At 45.7% G+C, this 12,948-nt stretch overlaps 1 protein-coding gene across 1 annotated transcript in view; it reads right to left on the reverse strand.

The window, feature by feature from the left end:
* COL17A1 (collagen type XVII alpha 1 chain) overlaps window positions 1-3,954 on the reverse strand; it is a 39,217-nt gene extending 35,263 nt beyond the window's left edge. Inside the window, exon 1 of the mRNA XM_080597770.1 lies at window positions 3,710-3,954. The gene's annotated coding sequence lies outside the window, so the exon portion shown is untranslated. The remainder of the gene's footprint in view (window positions 1-3,709) is intronic.
* Window positions 3,955-12,948: the final 8,994 nt, after the last annotated feature.

The raw sequence follows: 12,948 nt of genomic DNA on the forward strand, positions 1-12,948 counted from the left end.
AAGTTTAAGGTGCGTTTCCAGAGCCACCTGTGTGCACCAGACTGTGCCTCTATAAAGGTCTGATCGAACCCACGGGATCCAAACATCACTCCCACACATCTGCTCTGTGCAGGATTCAGCAATACAGGAATAGAAATGCAGACAAATGCAGGAGATCTACCTCCATTCGCTACCCACATCATGCCAGGGCTACCAGAAAAGCCTAGCAGAAATATTGTTGCACTGTGATGGTAATACTGGGCATTCTCAGGATATATTCATGCTCAAGTCCTAGCACTGACTTCAGGGAAGCAGAAAAACACCAGAGGTGCCTTTACAACGGCTGTTTTCAGCAGCAAGGAGCTTAAGGTAGGAAGAGGTTTATCTTGCCTTACAGGCCCCCATCTGCGGCTGTGTAATCAGGGCTAATTTCAGGCCAGGTCAGGTCAGCCTACACGGCACTGAAATCACTGCTGTGAATGCTGTATGTGTTCTTCCTCAAGACTTGGATCCCTCCCTAGTCACAATTACTAGCTCTGGCACAGGTATGAATGTCTGCCAAGGCAGAAATGCCAGAAAGAAACATTATGGTTGTGAAAATGAAACATCAGCTCAAATAGAAAACACTCCTGTCAGAAGACAATATATAGTTGCTCACTCCTAGTCTCGCTAAGATAATGTTTCATGTTGTGCAGCTGCAAATGCTGGGAAGGAAGAGATTTTAATTCACACAGAAGGTGATAATAGGCAAAAACTCTCCTCTGCATTTGATGACTCCTTGAAGCTGAAGGCCCAACTGTACAGAAAACTACACACTGAACAGGCTGAGTCTAAAAATGCTTTGGGCAAAATTCTTTCCAAGTTTCCAGAGTCCAGCTTGAGGCAGAACCCAAGGCCCCCCAGTTCAGCTGCCACTTGGGTTTGGTCCTCATGATTCCACCGTACCCTCCTGCAAAGCATCTACCAAGGACCACCTTTGATGTTATGCTTCCTACCCAGGCACAGACAATGACACGAGGCAGGAAGCAGCGAACATGGAGGAATATCTGAAGCTCGGATTCAGATCTGCCTTTGAGCAGCTCCCGCTATTCCCAGAGCTGGAGAGGAACAATCTGAGCTCAGAAGGCATGCTATCAGTCAAGCCCCTTTAGCTCAAGCCTCCTATCACCAACTCAGCTGAACTTTGCAGAGAACACTCGGGGCGCCCACAGCTCTCACCCGCAGGACCTCAGCCCAGAAGCTTGCCCAAATGGGGCTCCTGAAGCCACATCCAGGTCCTTAACACAGCCTTGGCAGCAGGACACTACCCAACCCTTGCAGTGTTTGCAAATACTGGGGATTTCCAAGGGACTAGCCAGGGGGCTGATTCCTAGGCATACACAGAACTGGAGCTCCGTGCGTTAGGAGAGCTCTGCCCCCAGCAGGATGCCGGTCCCTGCAAGGGAAGCTTCTTGGCCATTCCCTCCAAGGAAAGGCAATCTCTGCTACCCCTGATCGCATGAACAGGGGAAGCACCTCTACAGCTTCTGCCCCCAAAACCAGATGCTGAAAGCTGCTGTAGGGATGCCAGCACTACAGCTTTACATTTGGAAACTGCTTCCCTCCTGCCTTGTAGCTGCAGAACTCCATTCCTTTCTGCCACTGGGAAGCTGCGCTGGCTATGGATGCGGGAGGAGGCCAGTGCCACCCCTGAGCAAACACATCTGCTGTGTCCTTGCCTTTCCTTGAGAAAAGGTATCTTGCTCTGATACCAATCAGAATTTTGATCTTGTGTGTGTCTTTTCCACGTGAATGTGAAAGCCAGCCCAGGCTCCTGCAGGCTGACCGAGCTTGACTCCCACTATCTGCCAGGACTGACTCGCTTCACCAGCTCCTCCTAACTGGATTCACGAAGCCGTAGCTGTGGGCAATGTCTGAGGTAAAGCAGCGGCGCTGTTGAATCGGAGGAGTCACCTGCAATTATCTCAGAGCGACAAGCAGGAGCTTGCGATGTGGGATCGCTCTCAAACAGTGCAGGCAGCATAAGACAGGGCAACACGAAGATTGGTTTAACACAAGCTTGGGGCTGAAACGTGCTCATGGCACTCCCAAAACCAGGGAATTTGCACAAGGAACCAGGAGGGATCTGTTTAGATGTGTGCTTTCCACGTAAGCCCAACGCTGCTGCTCCAGCTGACTGCAGCGCAGCACACTGGTGAGGATGCTAAGGCAGCCTGGGAAGGGAGGTTCAAACTCCCCATATTATTTTAGAAGCTAGGTATTAGTGGTATGCAATGGCAATAAAGATTACTACAGGCACTTTTCAAATAGGAAGGGAAAAATTATTTTATAGCCATGAAGACTTATTTTGGTGGAAAAATAAAAGCAGATATGTTTCAGATCCTTTTGTTCCCCCATAATGGCCTTCCACTTTTCCTGTCTGACTGCTGTTACTCTCACAGCACATCCCTTCAGCACTCCCCTCCCCCTATTAATAGGGCTCCTGCTGGGAGACACTCCTTTAGGAGAAAAAGGCACCAGCAGGTGCTGAGGTTAAAAATTTTTAATGTCAGAGGAACCCTTCAATCACAAATACCCTGAGACTTGGTAGATGCCTCCAAACCATGTCACTGACAGCGTTAGAAGCAAACACCCTGACTGCCATCACACCAAATGCTTCTACGGGTGCATTGCAGGTGCTGCTATGCTAGGGCTAACAGAACCGGTTAAAAAAAGTCCCCTCAGCTCTCCCTCATCCCATGTCCCATGTCTAGGAACTTAACCTTCTCATTCTGCTTTAAAGCTACTTCTTTCACTTCCAGTTACTCAACCAACAGCAACATAGTCAGGACTGAATCAACAAAATCAAGTCTCCATGTCTGCTCACTCAGTAGATTCCCTCAAACGATGCTAACGCTAGGGAAGCAGGTTAGACACACGACCAAAGCGTGGATGTGCCGTAGGACAAGTAACAGCCCCAAAGCCTCACTACAAGCCAGTCCAAAGACAGGAAAAGAAGGCAGGTCTTTCACCTCATGTCACTGTGTTCAACTGCTAGACCAGCTGCAGAAAGGATTAAAAGCACTTCTGAAATCAGACTTCCCTGGCTTATTGTGATGAAGCTTCAAAAACACTTTACAGGGCCTTGTAACCTTCTATGACAAAATGTGGCCCAAAATCTGTAATCAGTGACTCACTGCTGATAAATAAACCTGCCTGAGAAGCAAAGCTTGTCTGTGGCAAAACGGACTTTCACTCCAAAGTATTTCCTGGCATTTTCAGGACTTATTCCTTTATATTACAGCCCGCAACCACCACCTGAAGCTTAAATTTACAGTCATTATTCTTCCAGCACATTTCAGATTCTCTTGGATTTAAAAACAGCCAGCAGGTGATCCACATTTCACCACACTGATGCCCTTACGCAATGGAGAGCATTCAGTTACCTTTATCTATTTGCATGGTGGTTTCACAAAACGTATTAAAAATGTACTTTGAACTTGGCTTCGCATTTCTTATCTCCCACAAGACATACTCCTTGCACTTTTAAAAAGAGCTATATTCAGTGACAAACACAACCCCAGAAGACCCAGCTCTTATACAATTCTAATTTTACACCGTATTCCCCCACAGAAGAAACATAACACCTCCTCTATTTTGTCCGAGAACACAGCATTCTGCAAGGAATCTGGAAGACAGAAAATACAGGATATTTTTCTTTCTATTTTTTTTTTTAAATAATGTAACTTACCTGGTATGCTTTGGTTACTGAACTGAAAGTCTGTCTTTCTCCCCAACCGTTTCCTATAAAATTTGCCACCTACACCTTATATTGTGTGCCTCCAGAGGCGTGTGGAATCGGAGCGATCATCCAGAAATGTTCACCTCTTCTTTATTCAACCTGTTTTACTCTTGCCCTTCTTGGGCTTTTCTATCCCTTGCTCCTAAACAAGTCCTGACAAAGGCGTGTCATGGTTTCCTGCCTCACCCTACCCTTCCAATTATCTGAACTCACTGGAAAAAAAAATCTGCCTCCAGGAGTCAAACTTCACTGAAAGCAAGAACGTTCCTACCTATTTGCTCAGGTAGATTAACTGTTTAGATCCCAGACAGACAAAGGCATGAAGGCTTATGTCAGGGGAAATGAACTGTTACGGCAGGGCTTTCTGATACATGATCTGAGTATTTTAACACATGGATCTCACCTGTTTTGGCATTTTCTTGCAGTACGTTATTACGCAGCACCTGCCGACGTCTCTGCAAAGCTGGCTGCGACCGAACCTTATTTTGCTTTTTGCATACACTGGAGTGAACTTCCAGCTGGTACAAACAGGCTGAAAACAGCTCAAGTCAGTGCCCTGAACTGCTTGCAGACTCCACGGATATTTATGCTCTATTCAGGAGACAGCATTATCAATAAATACCGTAATCAAATGACATGCACCAAACTGAGTAAGGAACAAGATTTCTTCCATGTCTACCACCTGCAGACTTCCCACTGAATAGGAACCGAAGCAGAGAGCAGCCACGGTGGGTTGAAGAAAAACTCCATCCAGCTCACAACTGTGTCCCACCACAGCCCATATCAACGGCGATGGGAGGACTGGGTGAATGAGTCGAGCACGTGCAGATATGCTCCTCGTGTTCGCTGGAGACTTCTTTACTCAAAGGCAGAAATTTTGCAATCATTCTATGATGGTGTTTTTTCCATTAATTTGTCCAATTAGTTTTTTGAATCTGTACAACATTTTAGTATGCCCCGTGTCGTACAGCAAAGATTTTCACAGCTTACCTATGCCTCGTGTGAAGATTTTATCTTCTCCTGAACACAGCAGTGTCATTTGGTGCTCTGTGTTTCTTTGTATGTTTTCAGAATTCACCAAGGCTTCTCTTACCCTACACAGATTTTGTCAGACTCATACTGCTGCAAGGGAGAGAACTTGAGGCTTCATATCTATTTTTGCACAGACCTTTTGAGAAACTGTAGCTGTATACAGTCAAGATCATACTCTGCTCAAACTGGAAATTTCCAAAGGTGTTGAGAGACACAGCTGGTATACAGCGCTACACAAAGGCTTGGCCCTGGGTTTCTTACTGGGTATCAAAACATCTTCAGAATTCATCAAAGCATCTCTTAAATCCCAGAACTTGTATTTATATTTATCTTTAGGCAGCTATGAAGCACGGAGGAAATTCTGCCTTCTGTACACTAATCAAAGGATATTCGGTTGTCTAATCCAGCCACATGTGCTAATTAAGCCATTAAGATGTGTAGAGCTCGGTCAGGGACCTTACCAGCCTGGGACTGCTTTGGCTTGTGACCTGACAGAAAGGACAGAAGCGGCTTTGGCTTATAACCTTCATGCTCTTCAAAACGTTGCATTACTGTCCCTCTTATCATCAACTCCACTTCCACCCTGCAGTTCAGCGATCTCATTTTACATCTGCTTCCAGCGCCAGAGATGTGTGTTTCAGGCATACCCTGGCTGCTCACAGACAGAAGCAGTTCAAGGAAAGGACTGAATGCAGTAGACTGTAGGTCTGTAAGACCCACAGGAATGAGAGGGGCTCACTGGAATGGCACACACACTTTGCTGGAGCAAGAGGTGGGACCTCAAATTCTAAAGTAACGCCCTCAGCACTGGAGGAATTCTCTCCCTCTTTTACCTTTGTCCTACAGGTTTCCTTATACATGCATAAACAAAAGAAGTAGTCAGAGCAATTTTGATAAAATAAGAAAATTACAGTATTTTAACCCATACAGTGTGGTCAGTGACAACGATATTGGTTTAATGTTTCTTGACAACAGAGTGTTTGTGGAACTGCTCTTTATGAGTCATTTTGCCAATTTTCTTACTGGAAAGAAAAAAAAAAGGGTTGGGGGGATGGCATAGAGGTGCCTTAAAAGGAAACTGGAAATAAATCACATCTTGAGCACACTGACTCTGCATTTAAAAGTGGAAATGTAGCAGAAAATGAAGTTGAGGATGCTGGTAAAATCTGCCCAGTGAAGCACACTCAAGTTCACTGAGGTTCCTAATGTGCATGTGTCAACATCAAGGACATCAAGGACATAATTTAGAGAGGTTCTGAGCAGCCTCACCTTGTACTGGCCAGTGATTGCCTCAGGTATTCAGAGCCATTGAAAGTGAGGTGCTGCGGCTAGCTGGCTCACTGCAACAAAACGCAGCAGACCTATCTTCAGGCCAAGCTGCCAGCTGTCACTTCTGCAGTGTCAGTGGCAGTGTGTAGAGTGGCGCGTAGAGCTGGGGAGGCAGCTGGAGCTCCTCTTGGAGATCACAATCACCATCCTCCCATTTCCTCATCTGTCCTGCTTGATTTAGCTTGTAGATGGTAGAATCTGAGGATGTGGAGTCACGCTGCTGCTGGGTGTACCTGGCAATGTTCTCCCAGAGGCAGAATTTGCTGCTGGCTGTGTTAGCAGCACTACAAGAAGTCACTCAGGCTTTGAGTGTTCGATCCATGCCTCAGTCTTGCACCTACAGAGATCAGATCAGGAATGGCACTACTTTCTCTGTAGCAATCTGAAAACTACACTAAATTACAGTGCCTTCTTTTCCCCTCCAGGAGCTTGCATGTTCCTGTGAGAGGCTGCAAAAGTCTGACCCAAAAGCCACTGTGAAAGTCCCCCACACCCAGAGGGCTCCCCTTGCACAGTGGGTGGTGGAATCCACAATTTTTCCAGATACTCTTGGTATAGGCAAAGCACAGAGACAATAACCAGGAATCTGACTTTTTAGCAGAATTGCTTCTATAATGAAACTAAACCAATTGATAAATTAGAACATCGGCAATATGAAGCCCTGTGAGCTAATCTGGAGATGACTGCTCAATTATAAAGCCCTTGCTGAGAACTGGCTTGAGCAAAGACCCATGAAGATGCTCCAAAAGCTTACAGCAGCTGATGCTGACACTGCAAAGGCTGGGAAGATGAGGGAGCACTCCACACTGCATTCACTGCACCTGGAAGTGGGCTGTGCTATGGCAAATTTGAATCACTTTGCCTTCTGCAAGCTGAGCCCAAAGATAAAAAGCCTCAAAGCTGAACCCCGCCATGGCTGTCTGCTAGCAGCTTAAGGGTACGTTCGTGGTTTAGAAACAGCCAAGTGATGACAGCTTGTTATCTCCAACCTCAGAGGGATCTGGGCAGCACAGGATAAGGTGCGTATTGGGCTGTCAATTGACACGTAAATTACACGGCTAGTGAATCAGCCATGAATACGGGTGGAATATTGCAGGCCCACACAAAGGTGCTTCACACAGGGAAGAAGAAATAACGCCTATTTCTAGGTAGCAACTGCAGTTCCCTCTGTGCCTGGGTTTTGCGCGCTGGGCCAGGCAGCTCTGAACCAACCAGAGCCTCCTGAGTCACGCCTTGACTCAACGCCCTGAGCCCACAGCTTGCACATCCCTTCAGAAAGTCATCATGAGTAACCTCGGGCATGAATAACAGCCTTGGGGGGATCTGATCATTTCTTTGGGGTGCTGGGAGATGAGCAATGTCAGGATGCAAAAAAAAAAACAACAACCATTGCTAACACAATCTCCCAGGTTCCAAGAGAGCTCAGTGACCAAGAGAAAACATCTTGGCTGTTTGTACTCATTAATATAAAAGCTGTACAGCTAATGACCATCTTTCCCCTTTCCTTCTGGATTTATAAAACATTGATCCTTAACAGTACAGGATAAACTGAACTGTACTGGTCCAGAAAGGAGGGACTGGGTTGTTTGGTGGGGGATGGAGAACGGGAGGTGGCTGAAGACTTGGTCTTGCTGCTTTTCCTATCACCCTGTGGCCAGGAGGAGTGGGACTCACCGGCAGCTGTCTGCCCCTGCCCAGAGCCAAGCCCTCAGGCTGGACAGGAGGGCTGTAACTCCACCCGGGTGCTCTGCACCACAGTAGCCCCCTGGGTACCAGGCTGGAGCACGGCCTCATGGCCAACAATGGGCATACGCGTTGTCCTGTGCGTCTGGGACTGCTCCTGATGATGCAGGTTTTGGTGACAGACAGGTCCAAACAAAACACACCGCTGGCCTCTTAAGGTCTCCCTGTCCTCCGTGCAGCCTTCTGTGTTTGTCGATGCTCAGGCACGTTTTACATCTTGGTACAGGATGGGCCGTACAGCAGGGACAGGCTGCCAGAACCAGGAGTTACCCCACACGTCAGACTCACCTCAGATGGCACCAAGGCTGGGATGTCAGCAGACTTGTTTGCAAATGTGACCTGCTGTCACCTCTGTGTCTCCTGCTCTGCCTCACCCGAGGCAATCAGGGAGCTACCACAGCTGGGCAGCAAACCGCAGCATCTGCCAGGGAATAGAGCCATGAAGCAGGACCTGATCACTCTGAGGGGTGTCACTGGGAGTTTAACTAAGTAACTTTCATCCATGAGACTCCTCTCCTTCTCAGTGCTGCAATGATGAATAATCCCTTTCACTTTGTCCTCCAGGTAAGAGTTGCCCCCAGCACACGCTGCAGACAGCGGCAGAGCCGTGAGCTGCAGTGAGCCTCTTGTTTGATGCTGCTAGGTACTCACGGTCAGCCCACTGCCCAATGTGCTTGGTCAAAGACACAGGAAAACAGTCCTTGAATATTCTATTTAAGAGACTGTAAAGTACAATTTACAGGATCAAATAATTTCCTATCCCTTAACTTTTAGAAAACTTCTGACTACTTGCAAGCTCACCCACAAACTTTAGCACTGGTGCCAATTGGTCCAAAACTCTTCCCTGGGAAATGCATTACATTATTTGCTAACCCTGCATGTCAAATGTTTCAGCCAGCCAGGCAGCAAAGGGACAAAACCAATGCCAGATGACCTGGCTGTGGTGCTGGCAATACAAATAGAGGAGAAAAGACAAAGCAAAGTGTTTGCAAAGAACTGGCAACATGCAAAAAAACCTGGCAGCCCCCAGAAAAACAAGATTTGATTTGTGAATTGCTCATCAGCCATACCCGTGGCCAAAATTTCAAACAATCAGTATTTCAAACAAACATTTCAACCACTTCTTCCAGCTGCCAGACCAAAGCCTGCAAGTTTAAGCACCATCACAAAAAGCAACATGGAAAGAATATGCATGGTAACAATGCACATAGGACAAAAGCTTTAGACACTTATCTTAGAGATCTTCCTCAAAAAGCGTTGAGTATTGGTGAATAAGCATGATTTCCAGCTGCCCTCTTGACAGAAAATTTAAAACCCCCATTGGCAAAAAGTCCTGGTGGAAAATCTCAGGCAGGCTCAGCTACTGCTTGCAACAACTCACCTCCAGCTTGGTGGGAGAGATTCTCATTAGCAGGATGGGAAACACATGGGAGGGTGGCTGAAGGGAAGGGAAGGGAAGGGAAGGGAAGGGAAGGGAAGGGAAAAGTTAAGTTGGAACAGACCTACAAAGTTCAAGTCCAAGTGCCTGACCACTTCAGGGCTAACCACAAGTCAGAGCATGTCATTAAGGGCATTATCTAAATGCCTCCTGAACAGTGACAGGCACGGGGCATCACTGTTCCAGTGTTTGACCACACTCATGGTAAAGTTTTTCCTAATGTCCATTTTGAAATATTTTCAAGATCTAACTCTGCTTTCAAGAGTAGATTTCCTTATCATCTGCTCTGTTGTCACACAAGCCTTTCTCTGAAAATCTTTAGAAGTCTGCAGGTTGAAAAAACCTGAAAACTCTTGCACCAGAACAGAGAAAACATGTCAAAACCACAAAACATACAGCTTGTCAGGTGTACTAGGCAAGGATACTTCTGCAAATATACTTCTGCAGGATTCCTAGCACATGGAAAGTACCTAGTAATTTTGGAGCCAGGATAGAAAGTAAATGATGATTTAAATTCAGCCTATTTTATTAACATAGTTCTTTACTGTGCCCCATTTATGTGGCATGCCAGTCTGTCACTTTCGGGAACACAAAAAACATAAAAACCCCAACCAAATGAAACAAAACCAACAGCCAAACAAACAAACCACACATAAAAGAAAAGCCAATACAAGTTTTTAAGCTTTTCAGTTTTTACGTTTGAACACGACAGGCTCTTTTGCAGTCCCTGCACCACGTCTGTGTGTGTTTGCCTGCCTGTGCCCATGTGTATGTTGATCAAGAAACTGCCTTTTTACTAAGATTCAATTAGAAAACAAAAGGATGTTAAATACAACAGGGCTGAACCCAGTTTTGTACTCCAGCACCATTACTGCAGATTCTGTGTGCAGATTTTTGTTTCTTTTTTTTTTTTTTCCCAGGGCAGCAAGGAGAATTACTGGGCATATAAGTTTTCCCAAAGTAAATGGTTTTTAACAAAGAAAATATCAAAACTTTTTAGAACAACTTTTTAAAATATCTTTTAATCACTTAAAACGAAAATCCCTCACACTAATATCAAATCAAGAAAACCATGAATTTCTTCCAAAAATGTTTGTTTAAATAAACCCCGTTTGTGAACTACCTGCTAACTTTCTCAAACTGTAGTCTGGTACTAGGCAGAACTTGAAGAAAATCATTGCTAAATGAGGCAGATATAACTAAAACCAGCTATGATAAGTACAAGACAATGGATTTTTCAGACCTGAATGGTGGTAACAGTTGGGTATTTTTCCCCAAGAATATTTTTCTGGGATCATTCTTAACAATAAGAGGGAGGTGAGAGCACAAAGCTTTTATGTCTCTATTTTCACTGCTTTAACATGGAAATAAAAACATTTAAAAACCCACATGTCATGTACAATCCTGAGACTTGATTTTTCACTCAGTTCTGCTAGGTTTACGTAGCTAAGATTCAAGAGTAATAACTTGTCTTACATAGAAGAATGTTGGAAGTCTCTGGGGACCAACTCAGACAACAGATACCATCCAGCACTACTGCAGCAATATATAAGGGAGCTGTGCTGGCCACTGCTGCGCTGTCATTTCCTGAGTGCATTTTTTCTAGTATCAGAAATGGGGGAAGTTAAATGTTACCCGAGGCACAAATGTTGGAGGAGACTAGGGAGGATGACGAAAAATAAAGACAAGCTGGAAAATGCACATGAATTCTAGTTCTGCTGCATGCTGAGCTCGTAGATGTGCTCCTGTCTGTCTAGTCATGACAGGAGATTTGCTAATTAACACAGATGACTAATATTGAAGGGGTCAGAGCCTCCCCTTGGCCTAAATCTGTGTCAAACTGAAATCAAGGCATTACATGTTCTATGGAGAAGCAGGAGAAGGGCAGCCCAGTGGTGAATACATTCACTTGGAACATGTAAAATCTGGTGCAAGTCCTTTCTCTGAATCACCTTTATAGTGACTTAAAGCTGAGATTTCCACATTATTGTCTCTAATCCTCTGCTCAGATAGTCTGTCCTGTTCTGACTGTCCCTCTAGAGCCCACCCACGATGAAGACTGAGGCCATTCAGCAAATGTCCTGACTCAGACTTTGAATGGAAGACTAAAAAAGCTCTTCAAGATTTCTGTCCCAGAGGTGATCTCTGTTAAGTACTCCAGCAACATGCTCCTTCCTCTTCGTCCCTAGGAAGGTACTGCCTGTGATTAGACTCTCAAGCATTTCAGGGTGGTGCTCTCTTTTCAGTGCCAAAGTAAACAGAATGATAAGTCCTGGATGGGCTGCTGAGGCACTCCTTCTGAGGGAACACCTTGTGAGCTATGTTTATTGCCATCGATCAGAAGAGATTCCATACTTCTGCCTTAATCAGCTTCTTGTTCTGGGTGCTTCTCAACCACAAATCAGCTAACTTCCAAACACATGTTTATCAGACTATTGCAAATGAGTTTTGAATGAGTAGGAGACAGGTTTCCCTTAGCATAGGGTTGGATTGAGCTTGTTTCTGTTGCATTTGTTAAGATCTGGATTAACACCATATATTATAATGGAGCAACTATAGATCTTTTTTCAGAACAAAGGGCAACATCATCCCACTTGTTACAACTGCCTGAGGCACGGAGTCATGTGAAACTGATTTTATTCCTATTGCTGCTTCTATTTATTTGCCACGCTGGTCCTCAGAAAGGCTCTATTCTGTCTTACTGCACCTGCTTTTCCTGGGGCACGCAGCCTCACCTGCCATGTACAGGCTTGCAAAGCCCTGATTTAAATGGCACTCCTTTATTAGCAGATACATTCCAGAGGCATAAAATATTATTATCCAATACACATGGCTGGAAGACTGCAGATCTTCTCCTGCAGGACTGGGAACACAAGACGGGACATGAGCCTTCTGGTCAAATCAGTCTCTGGAACACACCTCCCGTGGCAGCTGGAAGCTTCATACATGTTTTCAGTACTGACGTTGGAGACCCTTCTGTCTCACACTGTAAAAATTACTGAAGTAAAGAATGAGGTAGTCCCATGCAGAGCCAGTAACGCTTCTTCAGGGCTGCCTCCTCTTTGGAAACGTTCTTCTGTGTTACGGAAATTATGTCTCCATCACTTTTCCCCTCTCCACTCTTGTGAGACCCCAGCTGGAGCACTGTGTTCAGCTATGGCCCCCAGCACAAAAAGGACACGGACCTGTTAGAGCAAGTCCAGAGGAGGACCACAAGGACGATCAGAGGGCTGGAGCACCTCTCCTATGAAGACAGGCTGAGGGAGCTGGGGTTGTTCAGTCTAGGGAAGAGAAGGCTCCAGGGAGACCTCAGAGCAGCCTTCCAGTACCTAAAGAGGGCCTGCAGGAAAGCTGGGGAGGGACTCTTTGTCAGGGAGTGGAGTGATAGGACTAGGAGTAAGTTTTAAACTAAAAGAGGGTAGATTTAAATTCGATATTGGGAAGAAATTCTTCACTATGAGGGTGGTGAATCAGTGGAAAAGGTTGCCAGAGGAGCTGTGGATACCCCATCCCTGGAAGTGTTCACAGCCAGGCTGGATGGGGCTTTGGGCAACCTGGTCTGGTGGGAGGTGTCCCTGCACATGGCAGGGGATGGGAACTGGGTGATCTTTAAGGTCCTTTCCAGGCCGAACCATTCTGTTAACTC

The sequence above is a fragment of the Anser brachyrhynchus genome (assembly GCF_964034855.1).
Source record: "Anser brachyrhynchus genome assembly, chromosome: 6".
Lineage (NCBI taxonomy): Eukaryota > Metazoa > Chordata > Aves > Anseriformes > Anatidae > Anser > Anser brachyrhynchus.